At 47.3% G+C, this 24,062-nt stretch overlaps 1 protein-coding gene and 1 pseudogene across 1 annotated transcript in view; one reads left to right on the top strand and one right to left on the bottom strand.

Moving 5' to 3' along the window:
- Positions 1-9,373, bottom strand: part of LOC113893429 — a 119,915-nt pseudogene extending 110,542 nt beyond the window's left edge.
- GRIN2B (glutamate ionotropic receptor NMDA type subunit 2B) overlaps positions 1-24,062 on the top strand; it is a 493,530-nt gene that overhangs the window by 4,927 nt on the left and 464,541 nt on the right. The window lies entirely within an intron of this gene.

The raw sequence follows: 24,062 nt of genomic DNA, 5'->3' as shown, positions 1-24,062 counted from the left end.
CCGTCTCCCTTGACCTTCACATTCACGCACCCAGACTTGTGTGTGTGTGTGGGGGGGGGGCAATGGGCATCTGGGGGGTGGACACGTGGACTAAAATTGGTTGGTGGGATGAGTGGCTGCACAGGACTGAGCTGGGTTCAGTCCTTGGCCACATCATCATTACCTTGTATAACCATCTCCCATCTCCTCCATGAATATGATGAACCCAGGATATAGAGTTTTTTTTCCCCCCTATTTTCTTGTTCAAGGATCTGAAAATTGAGATAACATATCGACTAGTACTGACAGGCTAAAGCAAAAATTTAGTTAATATTTACAGACTGTGAAATAGAGGCAGGGGAAAGGACCGGTTGTGTGTGAAGAAACCAGAGCAAAATAGCAGCCTATAGGAGCCAGGTGGAGCTCGTCATTCTAAAGGCAGGGAAACTATTGTTCTGAATGATGGCCTTCTCTCTGTAGTGATGGACAGTAGGGCTGACAAAACAGCTCATCTTGGCTAACTTGCTGGGGTCAGAAGTGGATAAGCTCCTTTTCCTCACTGCCATTCTGCACCCTCCTTAAGAATTCTAGAAATTTCTTCCTTTCGGTAAACTACATTTGCAGTCTCTGCTATGGTGCATACAGTTGGATTGTAATATCCGCTCTCTCTGTAAATAAATATGAATCCAAAGAGTCTAATGAATTGTTCACATTTATTAAAGTGCATCTCCTCTTTGCAACCACAAGAAGAAGTCTCCAGGGAGAGTAAATTAGTGGTTGAATTGATATTATCTTTCAGAAGGTTGCAGAAGATAGAATGTGAAGGGGCAGGCATAACTCAGAGGAGGTGGGTTTCTACAGTATACCTGTGGCTGTTAATGAGGTGCCTGCAGCCATGACACAAGATCCGTGGTGTGGATCAGCTCTTAGGGTTTGGTGAGCCCAGAGAGGTGTGTTCAGAACCTTGCAGTTGGTTCCTCAGTGACTTCCAACCATATTATTTTTGTGTTTTCACTTTCCACTGCTTTCAGCTGAGGTTGGCAGAGAAGGGACCTCGTGCCTATGTAACCTGTCATTGAAATCCTCTGTGCCTACCCTGGGAAGTCCTGCCTTCTCTCCATCACTAGTACTTGCAGATGACCATGAGTCCACTTTATCCTAGTTTTGTTTATATGCCCTGTTTCCCTAAGAAGTTTGTGAGCCCCTTGAGGGCACAGAGGGGTTTATTCACCTTGGAATCATTTTTACTTGACACAGTGTCTGGCACATAATAGAGACTTGGGAAAATAGTAAGTGAATGAGTGGAGAGAAGAAGTGAAATATTAATTAGTGAAAGATGCTACTTGTTATTCATTCAGGTGGGTTTAGGAATGGTTCACAGTTAGGATGTTAGAGGAGATCAAGAGTTTGAGAGCTCTGCGACACTTTTGAAAGCATCTTCTCTGACCTCACGTAATAGATGAAGACACTGAGATCCAGGGACGTTCAGTGATTTGTTTAAGTTGGGTAGCTGCTTACTGCCAAGGCTTTGTGTACCGCTTCTCTTAACAGAGTGAGATATGGAGGTTATTTGTGAATTTCAGATGTCTCCATCAGCACTTCTCAAACTTTATTGAATAACAATCACCCGGGGACCTTATTAGAAGGTCCATTCTGAATCAGGAGGTCTGGGCTGGTACCTTAGATTCTGCATTTTTGGCCATTTCCCAAGTGATGCCCAAATTACTTGACCATGGATCGTGGGTCTACATCACTCCTGAACCCAATTCTGTATCATCGTGAACATTGGCAGTTCCACATGTATTTCTGTTCCTCTGGGGACTTCCAGCCTTTCTGCTTTGTTCTTAAAAATAGAAAAGAAAAAAATCAGAGAGGAGGTTTTGTATTTAAGTTCACCCTTGTCCTTTCTTCCTTCACTCTTCCACCCACAGATGTCGTTTGCCTCTTTGCCTTCGGTCCTCTCTGGTTTTCTTATTCCGGTCCTTCTCATCACCGATTCTTTTCTTGTACTCCAGCTTCTGAGTTTATTTATCTCTTGGTCTCTTTTCTTTCACACTATCTCTTCTTTTAACTTCATTTATTTTTATGACTTTTGCTCTCCTCAATTATTCAACAAACATGTGTTAAGAACCAATTTTTGTCAAGCACTGTGTTATAAAAAAAATTTAGCTCTGGCTGTGCCTTCCAGTAGTTGGGGATTTAATGGGGGAGACATGTAAGGAGACCACTGTGTCCTTGGGTAAGAGATGTAAAAGAGAGCAACCTTGGATAAAGAGGTGGGCTTCATGGAGGTGGTGACATTTAAACTACATCTTTAATTAGCAGTTTCCTAGAAGAAGGAGAGAATGGTCGTTTCAGGAGGATGGAGAACAGACGGAGAGGCAGGTGTTGTCACGGGGCAAGCCTCCCGCTTTTGCTCACATCCCTTAACTTGGGGAGAAGATCAGCACGTCATCGTGCTGGTTCAGTGATTAGGAAGGAATTTCAGATTTCAGATGATGAGGCCAGAGGATAATGTGAGGGTCTTGTTGAAAGAAGAGGGAAGAGAGTCCTTTCTGGTTTAGCAGCTCTACGGTTAATGAATCCTAGCCCTGTTTATAAGGCTTGCCTCTGGAATGAGCAAAGGACACCATCTTCATCTCAGGCCACGGCTTGCTGCTAACTTTGCTGATGGCCGTTATAAAGAAAGGGACAGCTGTTAGTTGGTTTGTAGCCAGGGAGAGAGCTGGATCCTAGCCCGGGCCAAGCTACTGGGAATGAAGGCCCAGCCGAGCCCCATGTGTTTCTAGAGGAAGGGAGGCAGAGAGAGGCTATGCCAGGCAGACACTAGCTACTTTCTTTAATGGTGAAGGGGAGTGATGAAAGAAGAGGGGCTCAGTTACTTGCTCTTAGGACATTCACAAAATGTTTTGGTGGCCTCTTTAGAGGGCTTCTTGTTTCAGGAGTGTTCCTCATGGGGCTGTCCTGGTGTAGACATGCTCAGAAGACACCTCCAGCTAGCACTTCAGTGAACTGTAGCACTGGAGCCTAAGGGGAGAGGGATTGGAAATGAATGTTCTGCTAAATTTTATTTGTACCTTTTCCTGCTCCCCATCCTTCTCTACCCCTTTCCCCGCACTGTCACCATTTCTCTGGATATTATGGTCTGTATACGTTTCATTAGCAAAAGGAACCTAAGCTCAGCCTGAAGAGCCACCTACATGTAAAGAGAGCGTACACCTGAGGGTGTGTAGATGAGCAGGTGGCACCGCTGGGTGGTGGGACATTCATTTCAAGGTGACCGGAGGGGCAGGGCAGGGAAGGCATAGTGACAGGGCTGTGCTTAGAGTAGCGGGGCCAGGGGCCAGGAGGAGGCCAGGCCTAAGGGAGTGACAGGTCTGGAAGGAAAAAGAGATGCAGTTTTGGGCCCTGCTGGGGGTCCACCCTTCTAAGGGGAAGTATCTGTCACCTGTCGTGGAGAGCTTCCTAGATCAAGACAGTTGAAGGTTTCAACTGGTTAACTCGCGCGACTTCTAACAGCCACACCGCGCTCCACACATGCCATCGTCTGTGGCTTTGCTCACCGCCTCATTCAGACCACAAATCTCCTCCTTTAGAGAGAAATGTCAAGCCTCAATTTCCTATGACTCTTTATAGAGACCCTCTCAGAGCTTCAACTGGTGAGAATTTCTTAGGAAATCGGATCTCGTTTCTTTCGGAGAGAAGGGACTTCAAAACAAGGGCCGGATGAAAGCTGCATTGTTCTGGGAGGGGAGAAGAGAGGCTTGGGAGAAACCTGGAGCTTAGCTGATGTCTTTAATCCTTTCCCCAAAGCCCTCTGTACCCCATGAGAATGCCCAGACATTCTGGGTCGACCCTCTCACCTCCCAGGGGTCTTAGTCTGGTCACTTTAGATTAGAGAGCAGTTTTTTTGTGTGTGTGTATCCAAATACACACACACACTAGACTTGTGTACATATGGGCATGTTTGTGCAGGGACTTACTTGCCAAACAGTAGTCAAAGATTTTCTTAAATGCAGTAAATGTGTCTGTGCATTTAGGTACAGTAATGCATGTGGGTGTGTATATGTGTATATGAAAGAAATAGGATAAGTAGCATATTAATTGGAGAAGGCAATGGCACCCCACTCCAATTCTCTTGCCTGGAAAATCCCATGGACGGAGGAACCTGGTAGGCTGCAGTCCATGGGGTCATTAAGAGTCGGGCACGACTGAGTGACTTCACTTTCCCTTTTCACTTTCATGCATTGGAGAAGGAAATGGCAACCCACTCCAGTGTTCTTGCCTGGAGAATCCCAGGGACGGGGGAGCCTGGTGGGCTGCCGTCTATGGTGTCGCGCAGAGTTGGACACGACTGAAGCGACTTAGCAGCAGCAGCAGCATATTAATGCTGACAGGCACCTTGGAGATTATCTTCCACAGGCCCCATTTTGAAACTGTGAAAGTAGTTCTGAGGTTAGCCACGTGGCCTAAAGCCACGTGCATGTGGCAGAGTCAGGTCCACAGAGTCCCTTTTCGGTGCCTCCCCTCCACTGCCCGGCCCCACTTGTCTCCTTGGCCTGCCTGACCCTGAAGCCAGCCAGTGGTGAGCCCTTAGCCCCATCTTCTGGAGCCCAGGGTATCCTGTTCCCCCTGGGAGTGTGAGGGGTCTTTACAGAGTTACGTTTTCCCAGGGTGTCCTCCGTGGTGGTGAGGACGGCGGTGGTCCTGGCAATCAGAAACGCCTTTTGGTTTCTGCTTGTGTTCTTTACCCCGTGACCATGTGACCCCCAGGGATGCTGGGCATTGACTTCCTCATTTCTGAAAGAGCAAGACAGGCTCCTTAACCAAGCAAGACAGTGCTCCTTAGCCCCAGGTCAGTCACACAATCACCTGCAGAACTTTGGCAAAAATAAATACAGACAAATAAATAACACCACCCCAAGGTCATGGATGTCCGTGCCCAGGCCGACCCCAAACGGTTCAATTAAAATCTCTCAGGGTGATAGCTAGGCTGTGGTCATTTAAATATGTTTCCCAGGGAGCCTCATGTGAGGCCATATTTGAGAACTGCTGGGCGAGATGACTGACAGGCACCTGTTAGCTCTTAGCATCCCACAGCCCTAGTATTTGAATGTGCAAATGGAGACCCTAAGGCTGTGAAATGGTCCCATAACCAGCAGAGGGTCCCTAAGTCAGAGGTCAGAAGAAGTGGTTGGAGCGTGAGGGCATGTACTATACAGAGTGTACCCAAAGGGTGGAACTGGTGTGAGCTTCAGAGGAGAGCTATAGTAACCCTGTTCCTGGGCTCTCTCACCAGTGACCTGCGCTGGGAATGGGGTGGTTGGGGGGAGGGATGGTGGGGGACTGCTTTCCCGGACACCCTTGAAACAGGTGTGCCTGCCTGCAAGTAGGGCGCATGGCCCCATCCCCTGTTCCACTTAGTCTGTATTGAGGGTGCCCCATTTCTCATTTCGGAGAGAGAGCCTCATTTCACTCCTGTGTAACACTGTAAATGTAGGAAAACTATTAATAAATGGGGCTGGCTGAGCGGACCCTGATTGACTGGTGAGGGGTGTGAATGGGGCAATTATCTGAGTGCGGTTGGGATCCACTGGCCCCCGTCCCCTCCCTCTCAGCGCCTGGAGTTGAATATTAAAGGCATGAAGAGGAGGAAGAAGGTGGGAGGCAGTAAGCTTCGTTCTTCTGTGACTGTTACTTTAATCACTGACTGTTAAGCTGGCTGGCTTAAGAGTTTTCTCACCTGCTTCCTTTTTGTCTCCCTCCCTTCCCCATCTTAAAATCAATGTGAACCTAAATGTACAGAGGTGAGAGGAGAAAGCAGATTTATTGGATCTGTGTTCCTTTAAAAGGACAAATCATAAGAAAGTAAAAATAGTTCTGTTTTGGACGTCTGCTCAGAGCAGTTGGAGAGAAAGGTGATTAGTGTGGTTTGGACTCACAGTGGAGTTTGGTGTGATGTGCAGAGGTGTGAGCCGATGATTGTCTAGGAGAACCCTGAGCAGAGGACTCACTGATCTGCATTTCCCAATATCTATTGGTTGGTCCTTTGGAAGCAGAACATCCGAATCATGGAGATACTGCAGCCTCTTGCTCTGGGTTTGTTACCACGCAGACCATGCGTTCCGTGGGGCCAGAGCTGTTGTCTTTGGGGTTCGTGGCTCTTCTCTCGATCACCTTGTTAGAAACTCTGGGATTGTTTCTGGGCTTAAGGGGAGACGGAACTCATTTCAGTCCTGTGCTGGTCTTGTTTACGTGTGTGTCCTGGTTTTTCCTTCAGCTCACAGAGGAAGAGAGACTGCAGAAGAAATCTGACCCTGGCCAAATATAGGTGCTCAGATTTAACGGAAGGTCTTTCTTAGGTAGGAGAACGTTGACCCTTTGGATTTTTTGAGGGAAAAAAAAATACTGGGTGGGTTTTTTTTTCTCCGTATAGAAGAGAAATCACTTTTGCTTGTTGATGAATTTGCCATTTTTCCATGAGAATGAGACTCCTGCTTCCTGCTTTATGTCACTTTAAGTCTTTGGTGCTTAGCAGAATGCTCTCTGCACATGGGCACTGCTCAAAAATGCTGCTTGTCGATACCGATGTGATAGAAATTAACATGCATTGAGGATACAGTTGACATATTTGTACGTCTAACGTTTTCATTTCCTGGCCATCCAAGCACCTCGTGATGCTTCCGGTGTGTTTCACTAGAGCTGTATGGATGCGAGTGTCTCTAGTGCTTGCTACAGACTGGTGATGAAAACATACCCATTTCTCAGTGCCTCGCTTCTTTGAGTTTCATTTTACATTGTGTTTATTAAGGGCATTTCTTCCAAAAGCGCTCCCTTATCACTTACTGTGCTTTTCCCCTTTGCTGCAAATTCCATGTAAAATACTGTCATCCTTCCAGGTCCATCTGTAAGACTCTCTTCTCCGCCAAGTCCTGCTTGATCTTCCCAGCTAGAAATAAGCCCTCTCAAGTCATCTGTATACATCCTCTTTTTATTTTCTTTTCACCTTTCTCATGCTAACTTTGGGGGCAAATCCCTAGGAAGGCCTTTTCATCTCATGTGCCCCAGTTGCTTTCACTGCACCGGGCTTTCTGGAATAAATAGGAACATGGTTACTCACCTTCTCAACCTCTCCTTTTTATTCTGTCGCTCTTTACAGAGAGGCTTTGATTTCAAGATAAAATTCAAAGTTGGTTCTGAAACTTATGAATGTCTTTCTACCACCATAGCAGGGAATCTCAGCTATTGGTCAGTCTTCGTTTATGTACCTCGGTTTATGGAACCTCAGTTTGAGGTTAGGGAAGGAAATGAGAAGGTCCTGGAATTAGGTGGCCAGAAATTATAGATCATTTGGGAGAGAAATGGTGGAATGAAAATACTAAGAATTATTGCTGTCAGTTTAAGTATAATAATCATCTAAAAGGAATGGCCTCACTTTTGCTTAGGACAGTTTCAATTTTCTGTTGAAATTGGGCCTTGAATTGGCAATAGATATTTGTGGTTACATTATATATGTAATATTCTGGCTTGCATTACATATGTTATCTCATTCAATCCTTACCAGCAGGCTGACATTATTTTCTTTTTCTCAGATGGACAGAGTGAAGGTTAGAGAGCACAAGGGCACCTAGCTGTCAGCAAGCCAGGATTCCAGCCGACACCCTTGGATTCTAACCTCTGGCTCTTGACACTCTATAGAGCCACTTCCATGTAAAAGGCGGGGAGGGTTTATGTCGCATGTAGAGGGCCCCATAAGCACATGTACTCTGAAACTTAGCTGAAGTGACTTCCTTCTGATCCCTTCTCTTTGGGCTTCGCTCTTGGCAAAAGACAAAGTTGTTTTCAAGTAGAAAAATGCATCCTACAAAATAGCCAACTTCTGGACTGTAATTTAATTTAGTGAGGACAAGAGGTGAGAAAGTCATGGCATTGGCAATCGGCATCTCTTTTATTTCACATGATGGTTAAGGCTTGGACACCATCTTCTTAGCCTATTCCTACCCTTCTGTAAATATCCTGCACCTCCAACTTGAAGATACTTTCTTTAAGAGGAAACAGTCCCCTTTGAACTTACTTAGTCTTGGACGTTCTGATGATTACCCATTTTCTCCCACCTATGTCTTTCTCAAACCCAGGTGTACACTACCACTTTGAGTGCTTAGAATAAGAGAATGGCGATCAAGCATCCGGCTTCATCATTGGGTTTTTACTAGTAGCAGGACTCACTATTATTATTCCATGAGATACATTTGCTTCATTCCAAGAAGGATAAGAAGGAACTCTTTTCATTTCAAATATCTGCATTAACTAGTGACTCAGAGGGTACTTTTTTTTAAGTAAAAATACAAGACAAAGATTCAGTTTCCCTGTTGTTGCTCAGTCACTAAGTCATATCTGACCCTTTTTGACCCAGTGGACCGCAGCACGCCAGGCTCCCCTGTCCTTCACTGTCTCCCGACTTTCCTCAAATTCATGTCCATTGAGTTGGTGATTCTATCAATTTCCTGTGTCTTTACTTTTCTAAGAAAGGAGGTTGTGTCTTGGTGTTGCAGGGCATTCTGGTGCTTAGCTTTGTCATGTGTGGATCTTAAAACTACTTTTCAGTAATTTGAAGCAGAGTGGTACTGGGGAAGGAATGCTTGAGGGGCCAGGAATCTGGTCCCATCTCAGCCCCACGTGCATGCTGTGGGACTCAGGCAAGTTACCCAACCTCTCTGAGTTCACGTCCTCATTTGTAAAATGAGACCTTTAGGGGATACAGGGATTGTGTTGTGGAGCAAGTGAGGAAATGTAAAGAACCCCTCAAACCATGAGCTTAATATACACACGGTATCATTGTTAATAACTCCACCCTGCTCAACATCACGGCTTTGGAACGACCTCCAGTGCGATGCGTGGACCACATACTCCCCGTGGGCAGGAGAAGAGGGGGCATCTGATGGGGGCCGCAGGCAGCGAGGCCCCGGCATTTGGAACCCAGGGCAGCAACAGGCACTGTGACCTGTGGTTTTTAATATTTGGGCTCTGTCTCCTTCTCCGGTTCTCTTTCACAGTATTTATCTAGAAAACTAGATAAATGCTTGTCAGAAAGGAGAGCAAGACTAATCTTTCTAGCTCTATGTATAGAACCATTTTTCCCAGGCTTATCTTTTATCTTTACACGATCCGAGAAGGGGAGAGATGAAGATGGCGATGCAGGCAGAGGAAAAGGAAAATGTGAAAGGCAGTCTCAGGCTCCCGCCTTTGCTCACACCTCCTGCTCTGTCGCGGTGCCCTCCCCACCTCCGCTCACCTGCCTCACTCCTGTCCTGTCTTCAAGATTCTGCTCAGGACTTCTCTGCTCCAGGTCCTCCTGGTACCCCCAGGCTGGAGTCACTGCCTCCTTGCTGACCATGGTCCTCTGGTTTGAAATGACTCTTACCGTGTCTCCATTCCATCCATCCTGCTTTCTCAAGGGCAGAAAACGCTTCTACCCTCTACCCCTGGGGAGCCTAGCAGAGTTGGCATGGGGTGGGCTTGTACCAAGTGGCTGGTGCTGTGATCTGAGCACCGACAGCTTCTGTGTCAGCGCTGTCCATGCATGAATGAATCTGACAATCCCAATCCCCCAACCCCGAAAGTGTGTGTAGTTATTGCCTGCATTTTATGGAAGAGAATACCAAGGACACAAAGAGGTTAAAACTTGTGTAGCTCAAGTGGCAGAGCTGGGATTTGAACCCAGCTGTCTGGCTGGAGCTCATGCTCTTAAGCTTTATGCTCTATAGCTCTGTAGTAAATTTTTATGGCCGAATCGAGCGGTCAGACACTTGGACATATTTTGTGTCCGGTTCTCCGTAATGAGGAGAGTGCACATGGTTGGGACCATGCTCCTTAGATATAAGACACACCCAGGACCGTATTCCAGAAAAGCAAGGGCATGTGTTAGCATCGTCAGTGATCAGCTTTGCTGTGGATGGAGTGGATTGTGCTTCTCTGCTTCTTGCTGTCATCACCTTTTGGTGCCTTAAGGTTTTGTGGTCACCATCTCTTCCAAGGGGACCTGCTAACCCGCACACCCCTCCATTGTTTCTTATAACGGTCTAACATGGTGGCAGGTCCAGAAAACAGTGGTTGAAAACAAGCACTCAGGAGTCAGCCAGCCAGAACTTCCATACAGCTCCTTTGGTTTACTGGGCAGAGATCTTCATATCTCTGTAACCCCAGATTCCTTACCTGTACGAGGGACTTCCCTCGTGGCTCAGATGGTAAAGAATCTGCCTGCAATGCAGGAGACCTGGGTTCGATCCCTGGATTGTGAAGATCCCCTGAAGAAGGGAATGGCTACCCACTCCAGTATTCTTGCCTGGAGAATCCCATGAACAAAGGAGCCTGGCGGGCTACAGTCCATGGGGTTGCACAGAGTTGGACAAGACTGAGCGACTAACACTGACTTTTCAAGATGTTCAGTTCAGTTCAGTCGCTCAGTTGTGTCCAACTCTTTGCCACCCCATGGACTGCAGTACACCAGGCTTTCCTGTCCATCACCAATTCGCCGACCCTACTCAAACTCATGTCCATTGAGTCAGTGATGCCATCCAACCATCTCATTCTCTGTTGTCCCCTTCTCCTACCTTCAATCTTTCTCAGCATCACGGTCTTTTCAAGTCTTTTCAAATGAGTCAGTTCTTTGCATCAGGTGGCCAAAGTATTGGAGTTTCAGCTTCAGCATCAATCCTTCCAGTGAATATTCAGGATTGATTTCCTTTAAGATGGAAATTCAAGATGAGGTATTCATAATTCTGGCCTTTCAGTCATTATGAGAATTAAGTGACTTATTTCACTTTGAACTGTACTTGTGACAGAGTTAGCATTCAGTAAGTAATAACTATTATGACAGCCCTTGGTCCCCACCCAGCCAGAGCCAGTTTGGTGGTGAGGATGTAATGCGTAGTTGTCCCATGTTTGGGGCAGTCATTTCTGGCTTAAGGCCTTCCAGATGAAGACTGGCATTGACCTCTTTGAATATCTTATTAGATCATAGATGGCAAGAGAAGAAAGTATGGTCAAGAGCTGACATGTTCCTAGAATATTGAGAAAAAATGAAATCTAAGTACACACAAAAAAATGCAGATCATATGCATAAATAGGCCCCAGTCTCCAGGAGTTGGTGATGGACAGGGAGGGCTGGCGTGCTGCGATTCACAGGGTCACAAAGAGTCGGACACGACTGAGTAACTGGACTGAACTGAACTGAATCAAAGATTTAAAAATTAAAGTGAGCTTTGGGCAGAATGACTATGAACTGATCAGAGGGGGAAAATAGAAAGATGTAAGGAAACCTGTAAACAAACAAACAATTTGAGCAAGAAAGGGAAGTTTTCAATGAAAGAAGGAAACAGAGGCCAAGACAAACCGACTTGTTTGTAATAGTAATAATCACTTACATTTTTGGAGTGCTGTATAGTTTTCCAGGTGGTGCAGCAGTAAAGAATCTACCTGCAATACAGGAGACTTGTAGGAGACCTGGGTTCAACCCCTGGTCAGGAAGACCCCCTGGAGAAGGAAATGGCAACTCACTCCAGTATTCTTGCCTGGGAAATTCCATGGACAGAGGAGCTTGGCATGCAACAGTCCATGGGGTCACAAAAGAGTTAGACCTGACTTCTTGTTCATTCGATAAGTCGTGTCTGACTTTGGACACTGGATCCCATGGACTGCTGCACACCAGACTTCCCTGTCCTTCACTACCTCCCAGAGTTTGCTCAAACTCATTCATATCCTTTGAGTCGATGATACCATCCAACCATCTCATCCTTTGCCGCCCCCTTCTCCTCCTGTCCTCTATCTTTCCCAGCATCAGGGTCTTTTCCAGTGAGTCGACTCTTTGCATCAGGTAGCCAAAGTATTGGAGTTTCAGCTTCAGCATCAGTCCTTCCATGAATATTCACAGTTGATTTACTTTTGGATTGACTGGTTTGATCTCTTTGCTGTCCAAGGCACTCTCAAGAGACCCTTAGCGACATGACTTAGCAACTAATCAAATAAACAAAACAAATTGTTCTAGGCTTTCTCATGTTTTCTTCCCTGCATATTTTTGATAGTCCCAGTGTAGGAGAAATTCTGGCAGAAACTGTTATCCCCATTTTACAGATGATGAAATTGAGGCAGAGTGCTCTAGTGATTATACAAAAGGGTACAGCTGAAGAGAAAAAAAGAGATGGAGCTCCATCCCAGCTTTTCTGAGTTCCAAGTCCAGTGTTCTTTCTTCTCTGCCTCCACTTTGATAGAGACAAGGAGAGATGCTTGTTACCTTGGGTGAGAAAGCCAGATTGAAGAAACAAGGAGGAAAACTGACTCTGGTGAGCGGATGAGCCTATTTAGGAAAAGTGAAGGTTGTGAAACCTGAAAAGGTCAGGCCAACATATTGTGCAAAAGACAGAAGAATTTAGGAGAAGGGAGTTATCATTTTACTTCTTTATATTTTTCTTTACTTTCCAAAGTTCCACAATAAAGTGAATTATTCAGAAAAGATGCTATAGGAAATAAAAAAATAAAGACTTTCAATTATATCAAGAATTAGATAAATGTAAAGGGGTAAAGATCATCACCATAAGGGCCAGACGTATACCCTTGCTTTCTTAGAAAATCACTGGGAACTGGTTACTCACATACAATCACATGTGTGTGTTTGTGGGTTATGTGTGTGTGTGGGTGGGCATAACCTGGGTTCTAGCGTGGGTTAGGGAACACAAAACCAAATTAAAATTGGAGGGTATTTGGATACATTAATCAAGAAGAGTATAGTGAATAACCCCAGGTCTTAAAGGCAGATTCTAAGCTGCCTCTAACAAGAAAGTGGTCACTGCAGGGCAAAGGCTGCCATTTGAGAAAATCACAGAGGATTGGAAAGACGTCTGAGGGCCAGCTTCTAACCTTTTTTAAAAAAGAGATGATGACTGAAAGTTACAAACTCAGGAGCATAAATGTTACAGTGGAAAAATATTGAACCTCCCAGTCCATTTCCAGCTCCTTAAAGAGACCAGGCCTTGGCAACCATCAACATGGGTTTTTAAGGAACAAACCCTATTAGAACTGTGGTTTTCTGAGAAGGACAGGCTTGGCAGACTGTAGGCAACTGATACATGTAATTAAGAAGAAGTAATGAAAGTTTTAGATCTGACTTCCCTGGAGAGTCTACCTTTTAAGCAGAAAAATGGGGCGAGGTGAATAGACGGTGCTCAGAAGGGAGCGATGGGCAGTGCAGCTGGCCCTGGAGATGCTGTGGAAGCGTGACTGCCTCTCACCTGGGAGCACTTGAACTCAGCCTCTGTTCTGTCCTCAACAAGGCGGGATGGTGAAGCCGGCGCTCTGCCTGCCCCTCGGGGACTATTCTCCTGGCTAAGGGGTGGGGGTGTTCCTCCAGAGGTGGCTCTGCAGCTGTGGTGTGGAGAACACTCCACTTACAGCCTCTGCAAGTCCTGCCACCACCCCCGCGCCCCGCTTTATCTGCCACCACCCCTCCCCCTCCCTCCCCACACATGCACTTGATCAGTGATTTCTAAAATGTGTTCTCTGGACCCTCTTCCCAGAAAAACCCACTTTCGAGCCAACTGTTCCAACTCCACACCAGAGGTTAGGCATGGGTGCCATGAAGGCCAGGTTTAGAACCCTTGCCCTAGGCCCCATGTCCAGGAAACACCCTGGCACGTATTCCTCCACTTCTTTGTCTGTGGAACGGAGTGGGCTGTGGTGAAGCATTTTCCTTGAGGTTCCAGCTCCTGTGTTCTTCCAGGTTCAACCACCCTCATGGGTTCGATTACAGAATGTTTATGAGGTCAAGTACTGGACTCCAGCCTCTCTTTGCTGTGGAATCAGGCATTATGCCTGTTTCTCCAAGTGCCAACAAGCTAGGAGCTGATACTAGAGCACAAATGGCTGAAGGAGCAGGCAGAATTGAAGTTCAGGATGGTCTAAGCAAGTGATGTAGTAGCCTTGGCCATCTGGCCAGACATGAGCCAGCCAGCACGGCCGCTTGCGGGTGAGGGGACTGGAGTGCTTTGGAAGTAGTAGATGTGATTCAAACAAAGTAGATTCCGGGCAGAAACTACCACCTCATGCCTCTCCCAGTCTACTCCATCTGACTCCTGGGCTTTTGTCTAAGACCCTGAGGACAATGTCTAACCAGAGACAAATGCTCCTTTGGGACCCGGAGTGAGGATTTCTTTAGGTTTCTGAGAGGACTCCCCTCCCCTTCCAACAGAAGGGACAGTCAGTGAAAATAACTTTTTTGGATCCCCTTCTTCCCCTTCCTCCAGGTGGGAGCTTTGTATTTTTACTGGGTGTCAGACAGTGCTTTTCCAAGCTGCTTGGGGCCAGCGTCTTTAGAATTTCTAGGCTGGAATCCCTGTGGCTTTTAAACCAAAGCAAACTTGGAGATTTTGAATAGTGCCTTTGGAGGGAAAGGCCAAAGCCCCTTTAGTTCTGCCCAGATCATCAGCCCACAGGAGTCAACGGCCCTGAATTTGCCACTTGCCACCGAGTGACCTTGGATTAGGCGTTTGATTTTTTGGCCCTGGGTTTCCCCTCTTGTGTGAAGTGCAGGTTATGTGAAGGTTCGATGAGGCAAAGTATTATATAAAGTACCTGGAACTTTAACTCCCTGGCTTCTGCCGTCCACACCCTAGGAACAGGGCCGGGGAGTTCTTAGTAGGGCAGGACAGCGGAAAAGTGGTGCTCTGTATTGGTCTTCTCCGTCTTCCGATTCTCTTACACAAATACCTTCCCCAGCCTATCCCTCAGCGATCCTTCACTCCAGCTCTAGTGCGCAGAGGAGAAGCAGTACAGAAGCTGGGAGTGGTTTTTTTTTTTTTTTTCCAAGTATGAGAAAGGCAGAGGAAGTGTGTGAAACCTGGTGGCCTAGGATGACCTTGGGGAGTGGGGAACGTTTCTAAATTGGTCCTGAAGATAGGTGGGTTGGGGGTATGTGTGCACTATCCAAAGAGAGCTGAGCCTGGGATCCCGACGTTATTAGAGATGATGGCAGCAGCAAAGAAAGAGGGAGAGACAGAAAAAGAGAGTGACAGAAGGAAAAAGAGAGTGACAGAAGGAAAAAGAGGAAAGTGGCACATTCAGGACATCAGCTTCAATCAGTTTCTTTGGCTTCTCCTCCCCTTTGTGTGTTGAGGACAAAAAATACAGGGAGGGCAAGAAAATGGGAGAGGGGCAGAAAGGAAAGGGCTGTAAGGAAGTTCCCCTTCCCAGACCCTGGGGACGGGACTTGTGTGGGCAGAGTGTCAGTCTGAGGTCTGACTGTAGTCCCCCAAGAGGGGACACCCATACTTCCCTGCCTGCCCACCTTGCCTGCCTGGCTGATGATGATAAGGATGGAGTCATCTGCAGTTTTGGCAGACTTCCGGGGAGAGTTGGAGAGCGACAGCTGCTTTCCTCAACCCTGGGAAGTTCTGTCTGGACTCTGGGGGTAGTTTTTGCAACCTCTTGGTGGAGGTCAGCCAGCCTGTCCGCTGGCCCAGCCTCTCCTGGGCTTCCTTGGGCATCACAGCCACGGGCCAACCTGCTGCCCGGCAGACATGTGCTGGCTGCAGCCTGTTCTGTGCCCATCTCTCTCTCAGTCCTGCCTCTAAATGGTGGCAGACAGACATTTTGGGAAGGAATTAAGCGTTACGAATTCATAGAATGTCAAGCATTCAAACAGCAAATAGAAATCACTTTGGACTTTTTCCTTGGTTTTTGTCACGGTGTCTACCGGTCGCTTAGGCAATCCAGGGTTAATTTTATACAGAATGAATGCCGCGTGCGAACCTCTGAGTTGAGTACCTGCAGGCTGGTGGGTTATTGGTCTTTGTGAAACCCTTCTGTTTCCATGGGAGAAGAGGTGGATGTGTTGAAGGCACTGGATCCTGGTCTCCCTTTGGTGTCCAAATCAGGGAATCAGGGGTGGGGATGAGGTGGGTGTGGAGGCAGGGACCGCCCCACTCTGCTCCCGCCGGGTTCCTCTGTGCCGCTGGGCTCCAGCCTGGATGCAGCTGGAGCACGGAGCTGCTGCCAAGTGAAGCCGTGCTCTCTGCTGCTTGCTGTGTGAAAGAGCCAGCCCGGTGCGTGTGTGTGTGTGTGTGTGTGTGTGTGTGTGTGTGTGTGTGTGTAAGACAGAGAGAGAAAGACACAGAGACAGAAAGACAGAGAGAAGATGAGAATATGAATGAAAAAATCATTCCTTCACGGGATACAAGAAGCCTTAGAGAATGTTCCCTGGGGCACCGATTCCAGTTTCTTCATCGGGCACCAGGATATTTGAAATGCTGCCCAGGTGATTCTGATGGACAGCCAGGCTGGAGAATTGCTCCCCTAGACCCAGCGCCCTGGCTGCTCCCTCACCTGCTCCTTTGTCTCTGGTGCTGCTTTATCACCCACACGGCTCTTTGCAGCATCTGCTCCAAGCGATCGAGTCCCCAGTTTCTTTGAAACTCCTGGCCATTCTTGTCTGCCTGTCCAATGGACCCGTGTTTCTAAAAGACATGGTGGATTGATTAAATAAATGCTCTTAACCCTGTAATTTTATGCACACGGCTCTACATGCTGTGGAAATAACGGTTCTTAGATTTGTTATTCTAAGTGGATTGTTCAAATCGCCCAGAGGGAAAGAACTTTCTCTAATTTTAATAGAACAAGTGTTTATTTAGCTATTCAGTTAAAATAGTCAACGTTTTTACTTTTGATTCCTTTTCCTGCTATATTTCAAAATATACACTAAAGGAACTTGGAAATATGTTGGATTCATGGGTTCTTGCACGTTTCCTTGGCACATCAACCCCTTACCAACCGAGACACATCCTCCACTTTGTCTGCCTTGCACCTCAGGTCTCCAGCAATGTCCTTCCCCTAAATTATCATGTCTTTCTCACCCCCCCCCCCCCGAAGACCTCAATTTGCCCTCTTTGTGACCTTCAAGCTCTGCTTCCTCCATTTCTCTTGGATCCCCTGACCTGACCATGTGGAACCCTTGTTGCTTCTCTCCCTTCCCTGCTCGACCACTGAGGTTTCCTCACCCTCTGGTTTAATATCTCCACCACTGACCCATCAACTTGCAGTCGTATCTGCTTTTTCTGTTCTGTCACTCACACTACTAAGAGAGGATGACAAAAGTCCCAGAAGTCTCATTTCATTTGTCATGCTCAGAGTCCTTCCTTCCAAAACACCATAATCCCTGAAGGATGGGGGTGACCAGCCTTTGTCTGCAAGCCCCAGAGTCACATGCTCACCTTGTCCCGAAAGCATCACCTCCCCAGGCATTCGCTCCAAACCGTTGTTCACGGTCCACGGTCTCCTGACACTTGGCTGAAAAAGTCAACACTCTCTGATGTACGTGTCCACCATCCTCCTCTTCTCAACGCAAATGGTCATGTCTGTCTTTTGTTTGCTGGAAACTGCAGAGGGGCCTCCCTTCCATCTTTCACGACTTGGACAAGCTTTTTTATTTCTGGCCCAATCGTCTTTTCTTTTTTTTTTTTAAATTTTTCTCAGAGCCGCGGGCGGGAGGGGTGGCTGCGACCCCGCCCCGCGCACACCCCTAGCGCCCGCGCCCGCAGCTCCGCCCCCGCCCCTCGTCTTTTCATTAGAAGTTTTGCTGTCACGTTCAAGGCTCCTCTCCTGACATGATGAAATCCTGTCTTCCCATGGCTTCTTCACTGCTGCTTTCAATGGTGACTTTTTAGGTGGTTGCCCTAAATCCTTTATTTCTCCAAAGCAACGTTCATTTTCCTCCAACTCATTCATTTTCCCCGCTCCTTTCTGAAGTCCCCATGTCTTTCTCTCAGAGCCTCAGGGCTGGCACTTCTGGGAGCCTATGCATCTCCCCAACTCCCTGTCTCCAGCCCTGATGGGCTCTGTCTTCAGAACACTTTCACATATGATTCTTCCTTTCCACAAAAACACTGGTCAAGCCTCGTGTTAACAGATCATGGACCTTGAACCTAAACTGCCCAACATTGTCAGTTCCTAGTAGTGAAACCTTTGAAAAATCATCTGACCTCTGAGTGTCCGTTTCCTTACTCATATAATCGGGGTAATAATAGTATAGCTGTTTCAAAATGTTTGGGACTTAAATCACTAAATATCTCTCAAGTATTTAAAACCGTACCTGGCACATTGTGAGAGTCCAGCAAATAAATGTTCGATGTTCCTATGACCTCACGTCTGTGGTTCTCAGCTGGAGACCATGTGGCCTCTTGGGAGGCACTTGGCCACATTTGGAGCTAGTTTTGAATTTCACAGCTGGGGAGAGGAGGGCTACTGTCACCTAGTGAGTGGAGGCCCCAGATGCTGCTCAGTTCAGTTCAGTCACTCGGTCATGTCTCTTTGCCACCCCATGAACTACAGCATGCCAGGCTTCCCTGTCCATCGCCAACTCCAGGAGACTGCTCAAACTCATGTCCGTCGAGTCGGTGATGCCGTCCAACCATGTCATCCTCTGTCATCCCCTTATTCTCCTGCCTTCAATCTTTTCCAGCAACAGAGTCTTTTCCAATGAGTCAGTTCTTCATATGAGGTGGCCAAAGTATTGGAGCTTCAGCTTCAGCATCAGTCCTTGCAATGAATATTGAGGACTCATTTCCTTTAGGATTGACTGGTTTGATCTCCTTGCCATCCAAGGGACTCTCAGGAGTCTTCAGTGTCCTGTAAGGCGTGGGACAGCCCCTGGAAACAACAGTCCAGTCACAATGTCGGTAGAAACTCTGCCCTGCATCTTGGCCCAGACCCTGCCACCGCCTTCTCAAGGTGTAATCTAGTGTCTGCTTCTGTTTTATTCCTCAAGCCTCAGGTCTTCGGAAGACTCAGTTTATCACCTGGTTTCAGTGATGTACTTATTCCCATGGTTCTGAAATCTCCATTTCCAGCATCCTAATGGCATCTCCAGTGGTTTTTCAGAAGAATCTTCCCTGAAACATCTTCCCAATTTTGGAAGATGTTAAAGAAAAAAACATTAATTTTTTTTTTATTGGAGTATAGCTGCTTTAGAATATTGTGTTAGTTTCTGCTGAACAGCAAAGTGAATCAGCCAGACATATACATATGTCCACTCTTTTCAAGATTCTTTTCCCATATAGGTCATAGAGAGTGTTCAGTAGAGTTTTCTGTGCTATACAATACTTCGTTATTGTGTGTGCTGTGCTCAGTCATGTCTGACTCTTTGCGACCCCATAGACTGTACCCCACCAGGCTTCTCTGTCTGTCCGAATTTCCCAGGCAAGAATACTGGAATGGGTTGCCACTTCCTCCTCCAGGGCATCTTCCCAACCCAGGGATCAAACTCACGTCTCCTGTGTCTCCTGCATTGCAGATGGATACTTTACCCGTGAGCCTTCCAGGAAGCCCAGGTCATTATTAGTTATCTATTTTATACATAGTACTGTGTATATCCATCCCAATCTCTCAATTTATCCCCCTCCCCCTGGTAATCATGTTTATTTTCTGCATCTGTGACTCTATTTCTGTTGTGTAGATAAGTTCACTTGTACCCATTTTTTTAGATTCCACATGTAACCGATATCATATGATCCATGTATTTGTCGGACTTACTCCACTCAGTATTCCGGCATCCTGATGATGTCTCCAGTGTGAAAGTTTTTCAGAAAGATCTCCCCAGGCACATCCTCCAAAAATGGGAAAATTAAAGGAAAAGCATTAGAAAAAAAAGACCTCTCCCTTCTCTGTTCAGATGGCCACCCTCACAACGTTCCCCCGTTGCCAGTCGCACACTGTCCTGGCCCAGGTTCCCACTGGCTGTCTCCCCGGGAGCTCCTGCCTCCAGCCCACGCCACTTTCGGCCAGTGTTTCCTTTGGTCCTTATTTCCATTTCCATGACTACTGCTAGTGCAGGACTCAGGCTGCCTTGCCTTCCTCCCCTCCTCGCCCCAATCCTTCACACGGCTGCTGGAATTGTCTTCATTAAACACTGTTTTCCTCTGCTCAAGAGTCCACAGTGGCTCTCCATTACCACTTACTAGCAAAAGGAAATTCCCCCACGAAGCCCATTAAGGCTTGACCTCCCTGTTGCTTGGGGCCCCGGCCCCGGCGGCCGTTAGCCTTTGTGTTACTGCCCACCCCCCAGGTCTCTGGGCGCTTACCTGTCTGACCCCCCCGGCCACCCCATCCTGTCTTTGCTACTTGGCATCTTATAATCTCCCGCCCTGGAAGGTCTTCTTTTTTTGCCCAAACAGCTCCATTACCTCTTTCAAAGTCTGGCTCAGTTTTGAACTCTCTGAGGAAGCTTCCTGAATAGCCCACCGTATTCTCCCGGTCCTCTTACTCCGACTCTCTTTTGGTCTTAAGTACTTACTAGATTTGGTCTACGCTAGTTTACACCTGCTGAGGTGTATAAGGAATCCCTAAGCATTTTGAAAGCCTTTCTGTATGTGCGTGTTTCATTCCCTCCACCTTTTTTTGGTCGTACCTCTATTTTTTAAAGCTAATTCCCATGGCTCAAATAAAGTACACTGCGTATTGTAGGACTTCAATAAATGGTGTCTCTGAAACTGTCTTCTCCGCCCCCCTCCTTTTAAGGGGACTCCAGGAGGAACTCCAAGATTGTGTTTTATGGGTGACTTTAAAATAACCTTCTCTTCTCTTTCTGGTTACATTGGTGTTGGGAGGAAGAGGAGGAGGAGGATGGAGGGGGGAAATTTGGTTTTGCCAAACACAGCCAACAAAACAGCTCTGCTAAAGAATCAGCCATCAAGAGCAAGGATGTGGTTGTGAGAAAAAACATACTAGTGCCTCGACCCGGGCACTTGTAACAGAGATGCTTCATGGGGATAAAGAGAAGTTGGAACCCTAAAACACTGTGCACGCCAGGTGTTTTAGCTTCTGAGGGTAACACCTAGCTCTTGTTTAGCATTTTGCACCTAGCAGCAATTTTTTCCCCCATTTTGTTGAGAGATAATTGACATCCATCATTGTATCCATTTTAGGTGGATGATGGTTTGATTTGCATATATTATGAAGTAATTACCACAATAGGTGCAGCGAACATCCATCTTCTCACATAGTTCTCATGAAAGGAAATGGAAATAGCAAGGAGTGAAGGGGGGGAAAAAACCCTTTTGGGATTGAGAGCTTTCAGAACTTTCTCTGCTAACTTTCCTGTATGTCATGAAGCAATGTTAATGTGATTTAGGAAGTAGATGAAGACATTCCATTCTGCAGCCGAGGGTTGAAACTGAGGGCTGGGGGACTTGCCTCTGGTCCTCATGACTGTTGTAAACTCAGGGTTCTCCCCGTGGGGCCCACTGCCTCATCTTACTTTGTCAGCTAAGGTGTTAGGGGTCACACATCCCATTCCGTTGTGCTTATCATCGAGGTTGGACTGCTGAGGGATTCCTGGATGACATTAAAGCCTGTGGGAAGGAAAGTGGGGCCTTGAATTAACTCCCAGTTAGTGCTGCTGTCACCCCCACACTTTAGTCCTAATCTGGGGTGTCCAAAGGCCTCTTCACGACAACCTTAAGACCAGTGCTGTCCAGTAGGACTTTCTACCATGAGGGAAATGTCTTATATCTTTTCTGTCCAATGCAGTAGCTCTTGGCCACACATGGCAAGTGTGCCTGGAGAGTTTAAGTGTAAATAGTCACAGGTGGCCAGTGGTTCCCCACTGGGCATCGAAGCTCTAGAGTCGCTATTTCCTTATACTCAACAGAGTCAGTAATTTGTCTAATCTGGGTTTTTAACCTCATCTGCCTTCCCTTTTTGCCTCTTGGGAGGTCCCAGTTCACCATGAAGAACTGAAGGTGGGGGCTTGCTGGGGAGCAGTGTCATCAGAGCCTGGACCATCTGTAGGAGAGAGGCGAGTGTTGAGAGCCACCTGCCGTCCCGGGTAGGGAGGGTTTACAGAGAACGAACCACCAGTTCCTGGGTCCCCTCCCTGTCCCCTGCCCCCAGCAGTCCCAGGCCAGCTTAGCACTCACATCTGGGGGGCCTCAGCCTCTTCCCAAGGGGCCCAGGCTGAGGGAGGCTGGGCCATGTGGAGGGGGCTCTGTGTAGCCCACCATCACTGTGTGGTCCACGGGAAGGTTATTGAGGAGATGCAAACAGACTCATAAGTGCCTCTGTCTCCAGTGTCCATGGAGACACACCTCAGGAGTCCCTGTGGTTGAAGCCTTTCTTTACAGCTCTTCACCTCTCTTGTGTGTGTCAGTGTGTGTACACACATACTTTCCTGCCCACAACTTGCATTTCTTAGCAGTCCTAGTGTTTGCTGAGTCTGGACCCCCATCAGAGGCTCCGGGAGGCAGATGTGTTGCTGCCAAGTCCAGTGGAAGCCTCAGAAAATGACCCCCGACTCCCAGGAGAGGAGCTAATGAAAGCGATAGGTTGATGGCCTGGCCTGACCTGACCTTCTCTTTGCGTGTGTCTTTCCCCTTTCTTGTTTTCATATTCTGCTCAACTTGAATTTTAATCTGATTCATTATTTAATGCCTACGAGGGGAACTACTGAGTTCTTTTTAACCTATGGGACAGAGGCTTTGGGAGCTCTAATCCTCCACAAATGGAACAAACTCATGGAAATGGAGGGGAGAGGGAAAAAGGGCTCTGCTCCAAAACCCAGCCTTTAATTTCAGGACCAGAGGGAGGGTTCCAAGCTCTGATTCTCTGAGTCCAGAGAAATTGTGGAACAAGATAACCTTGACATTAACTGTTTCAGGCACATTCATTGTTGTTTAGTCGCTAAGTTGTGTCCGACGGTGTGACTCCATGGACTGCAGTGCATCAGGCTTCCCTGTCCTTCACTATCTCCCGGAGTTTGCTCAGATTTATGTCCATTGAGTCCGTGATGCTGTCTGACCATCTCATCCCCTGCCGCCCCCTTCTCCTTTTGTCTCAGTCTTTCCCAGCATGAGGGTCTTTTTGTTTCTTTACATCAGGTGGCCAAAGTATTGGAGCTTCAGTATCATTTAAGGGACATAGAGGCTACTTATACAGGTAAAATGTATCCTTTGGCTCCTTATTGCCATGGACGTTTATAGAAAAGTAGAAGTTGGTCATTCAGCAGCTTTCTGGTGAACTCTCAGGGGACAGTCTGGGTCTCACCCCTGATGCTACAGCTGGTTGCTGGTGCTGTGACACCACCCAGGGCTTCCAGGGTCCACACAGAATGGACAGCTGGAGGCAGTGACTTGAGGAACAAGGTTCTGGGCTTCAGTCTAAGGGGTTTAAAGCAGAACCAAGGTGGGAGCATTCAGGGCAGCTGTGACCAAGAGTTATTGCCCAGGAGACGTGGGTTCGATCTCTGGGGTTGGGAAGATCCCTTGGAGATGCTATGCTAAGTCACTTCAGTCGTGTCCGACTCTGTGTGACCCCATAGACGGCAGCCCACCAGGCTCCCCTGTCCCTGGGATTCTCCAGGCAAGAACACTGGAGTGGGTTGCCATTTCCTTCTTCAATGCATGAAAGTGGAAATGGCAACCCATTGCAGTATTCTTGCCTGGGAAGTCCCATGGACAGAGGAGCTGGTGGGCTGCAGCCCATGGGATCGCAAAAGAGTCAGACACTACTTAGCGACTAAACAACAAACGACAAGAGATTTTTGCAGAATTTTCTCCCAGGAATGTAGATTTTTAAGAATGTAACTCAGGGACTTCCCTGGCAATCCAGTAGTTAAGACGCTGCACTCCCAATGTAGGGGGCATGGATTCTGCCCCTGGTCAGAGAACTACCATCCCACATGTTGTACAATGAGTAGGGGTGGGGTGGGGAGGGAGAGAAAGTAACTCAGATTGCCACAAGCTGTCTTTTAAATCACAGATCTAATAGCATCTGCCTTCTCTGAAACCTTTCATGGCTCATTACAACCTGTAGACCCAAGTCCTCGCTGTCGCCTGCTGGTGGCCCAGGCTCCAGGGTTTGACTTTTAGAGGCTAGGCAGCCTCCTGCCCACTGCGTTACCTTCTCCTTTGTCCTTTGCTACACTTGCCTTGGCCCCAACAGCTCATCTTCTGGTGCCCCTCCACTCTTGGCTTTGTCAGAATTCTAGCCATTCTTCAAGGTCTCATTGGAGGCCACCTCCTCTAAAAAGCCATCCCATAACTATCAGA

Source organism: Bos indicus x Bos taurus, chromosome 5 (assembly GCF_003369695.1).
Source record: "Bos indicus x Bos taurus breed Angus x Brahman F1 hybrid chromosome 5, Bos_hybrid_MaternalHap_v2.0, whole genome shotgun sequence".
Lineage (NCBI taxonomy): Eukaryota > Metazoa > Chordata > Mammalia > Artiodactyla > Bovidae > Bos > Bos indicus x Bos taurus.
Note: the sequence above shows the minus strand (reverse complement) of the source record. Positions and strands in the feature narration are given on the sequence as shown.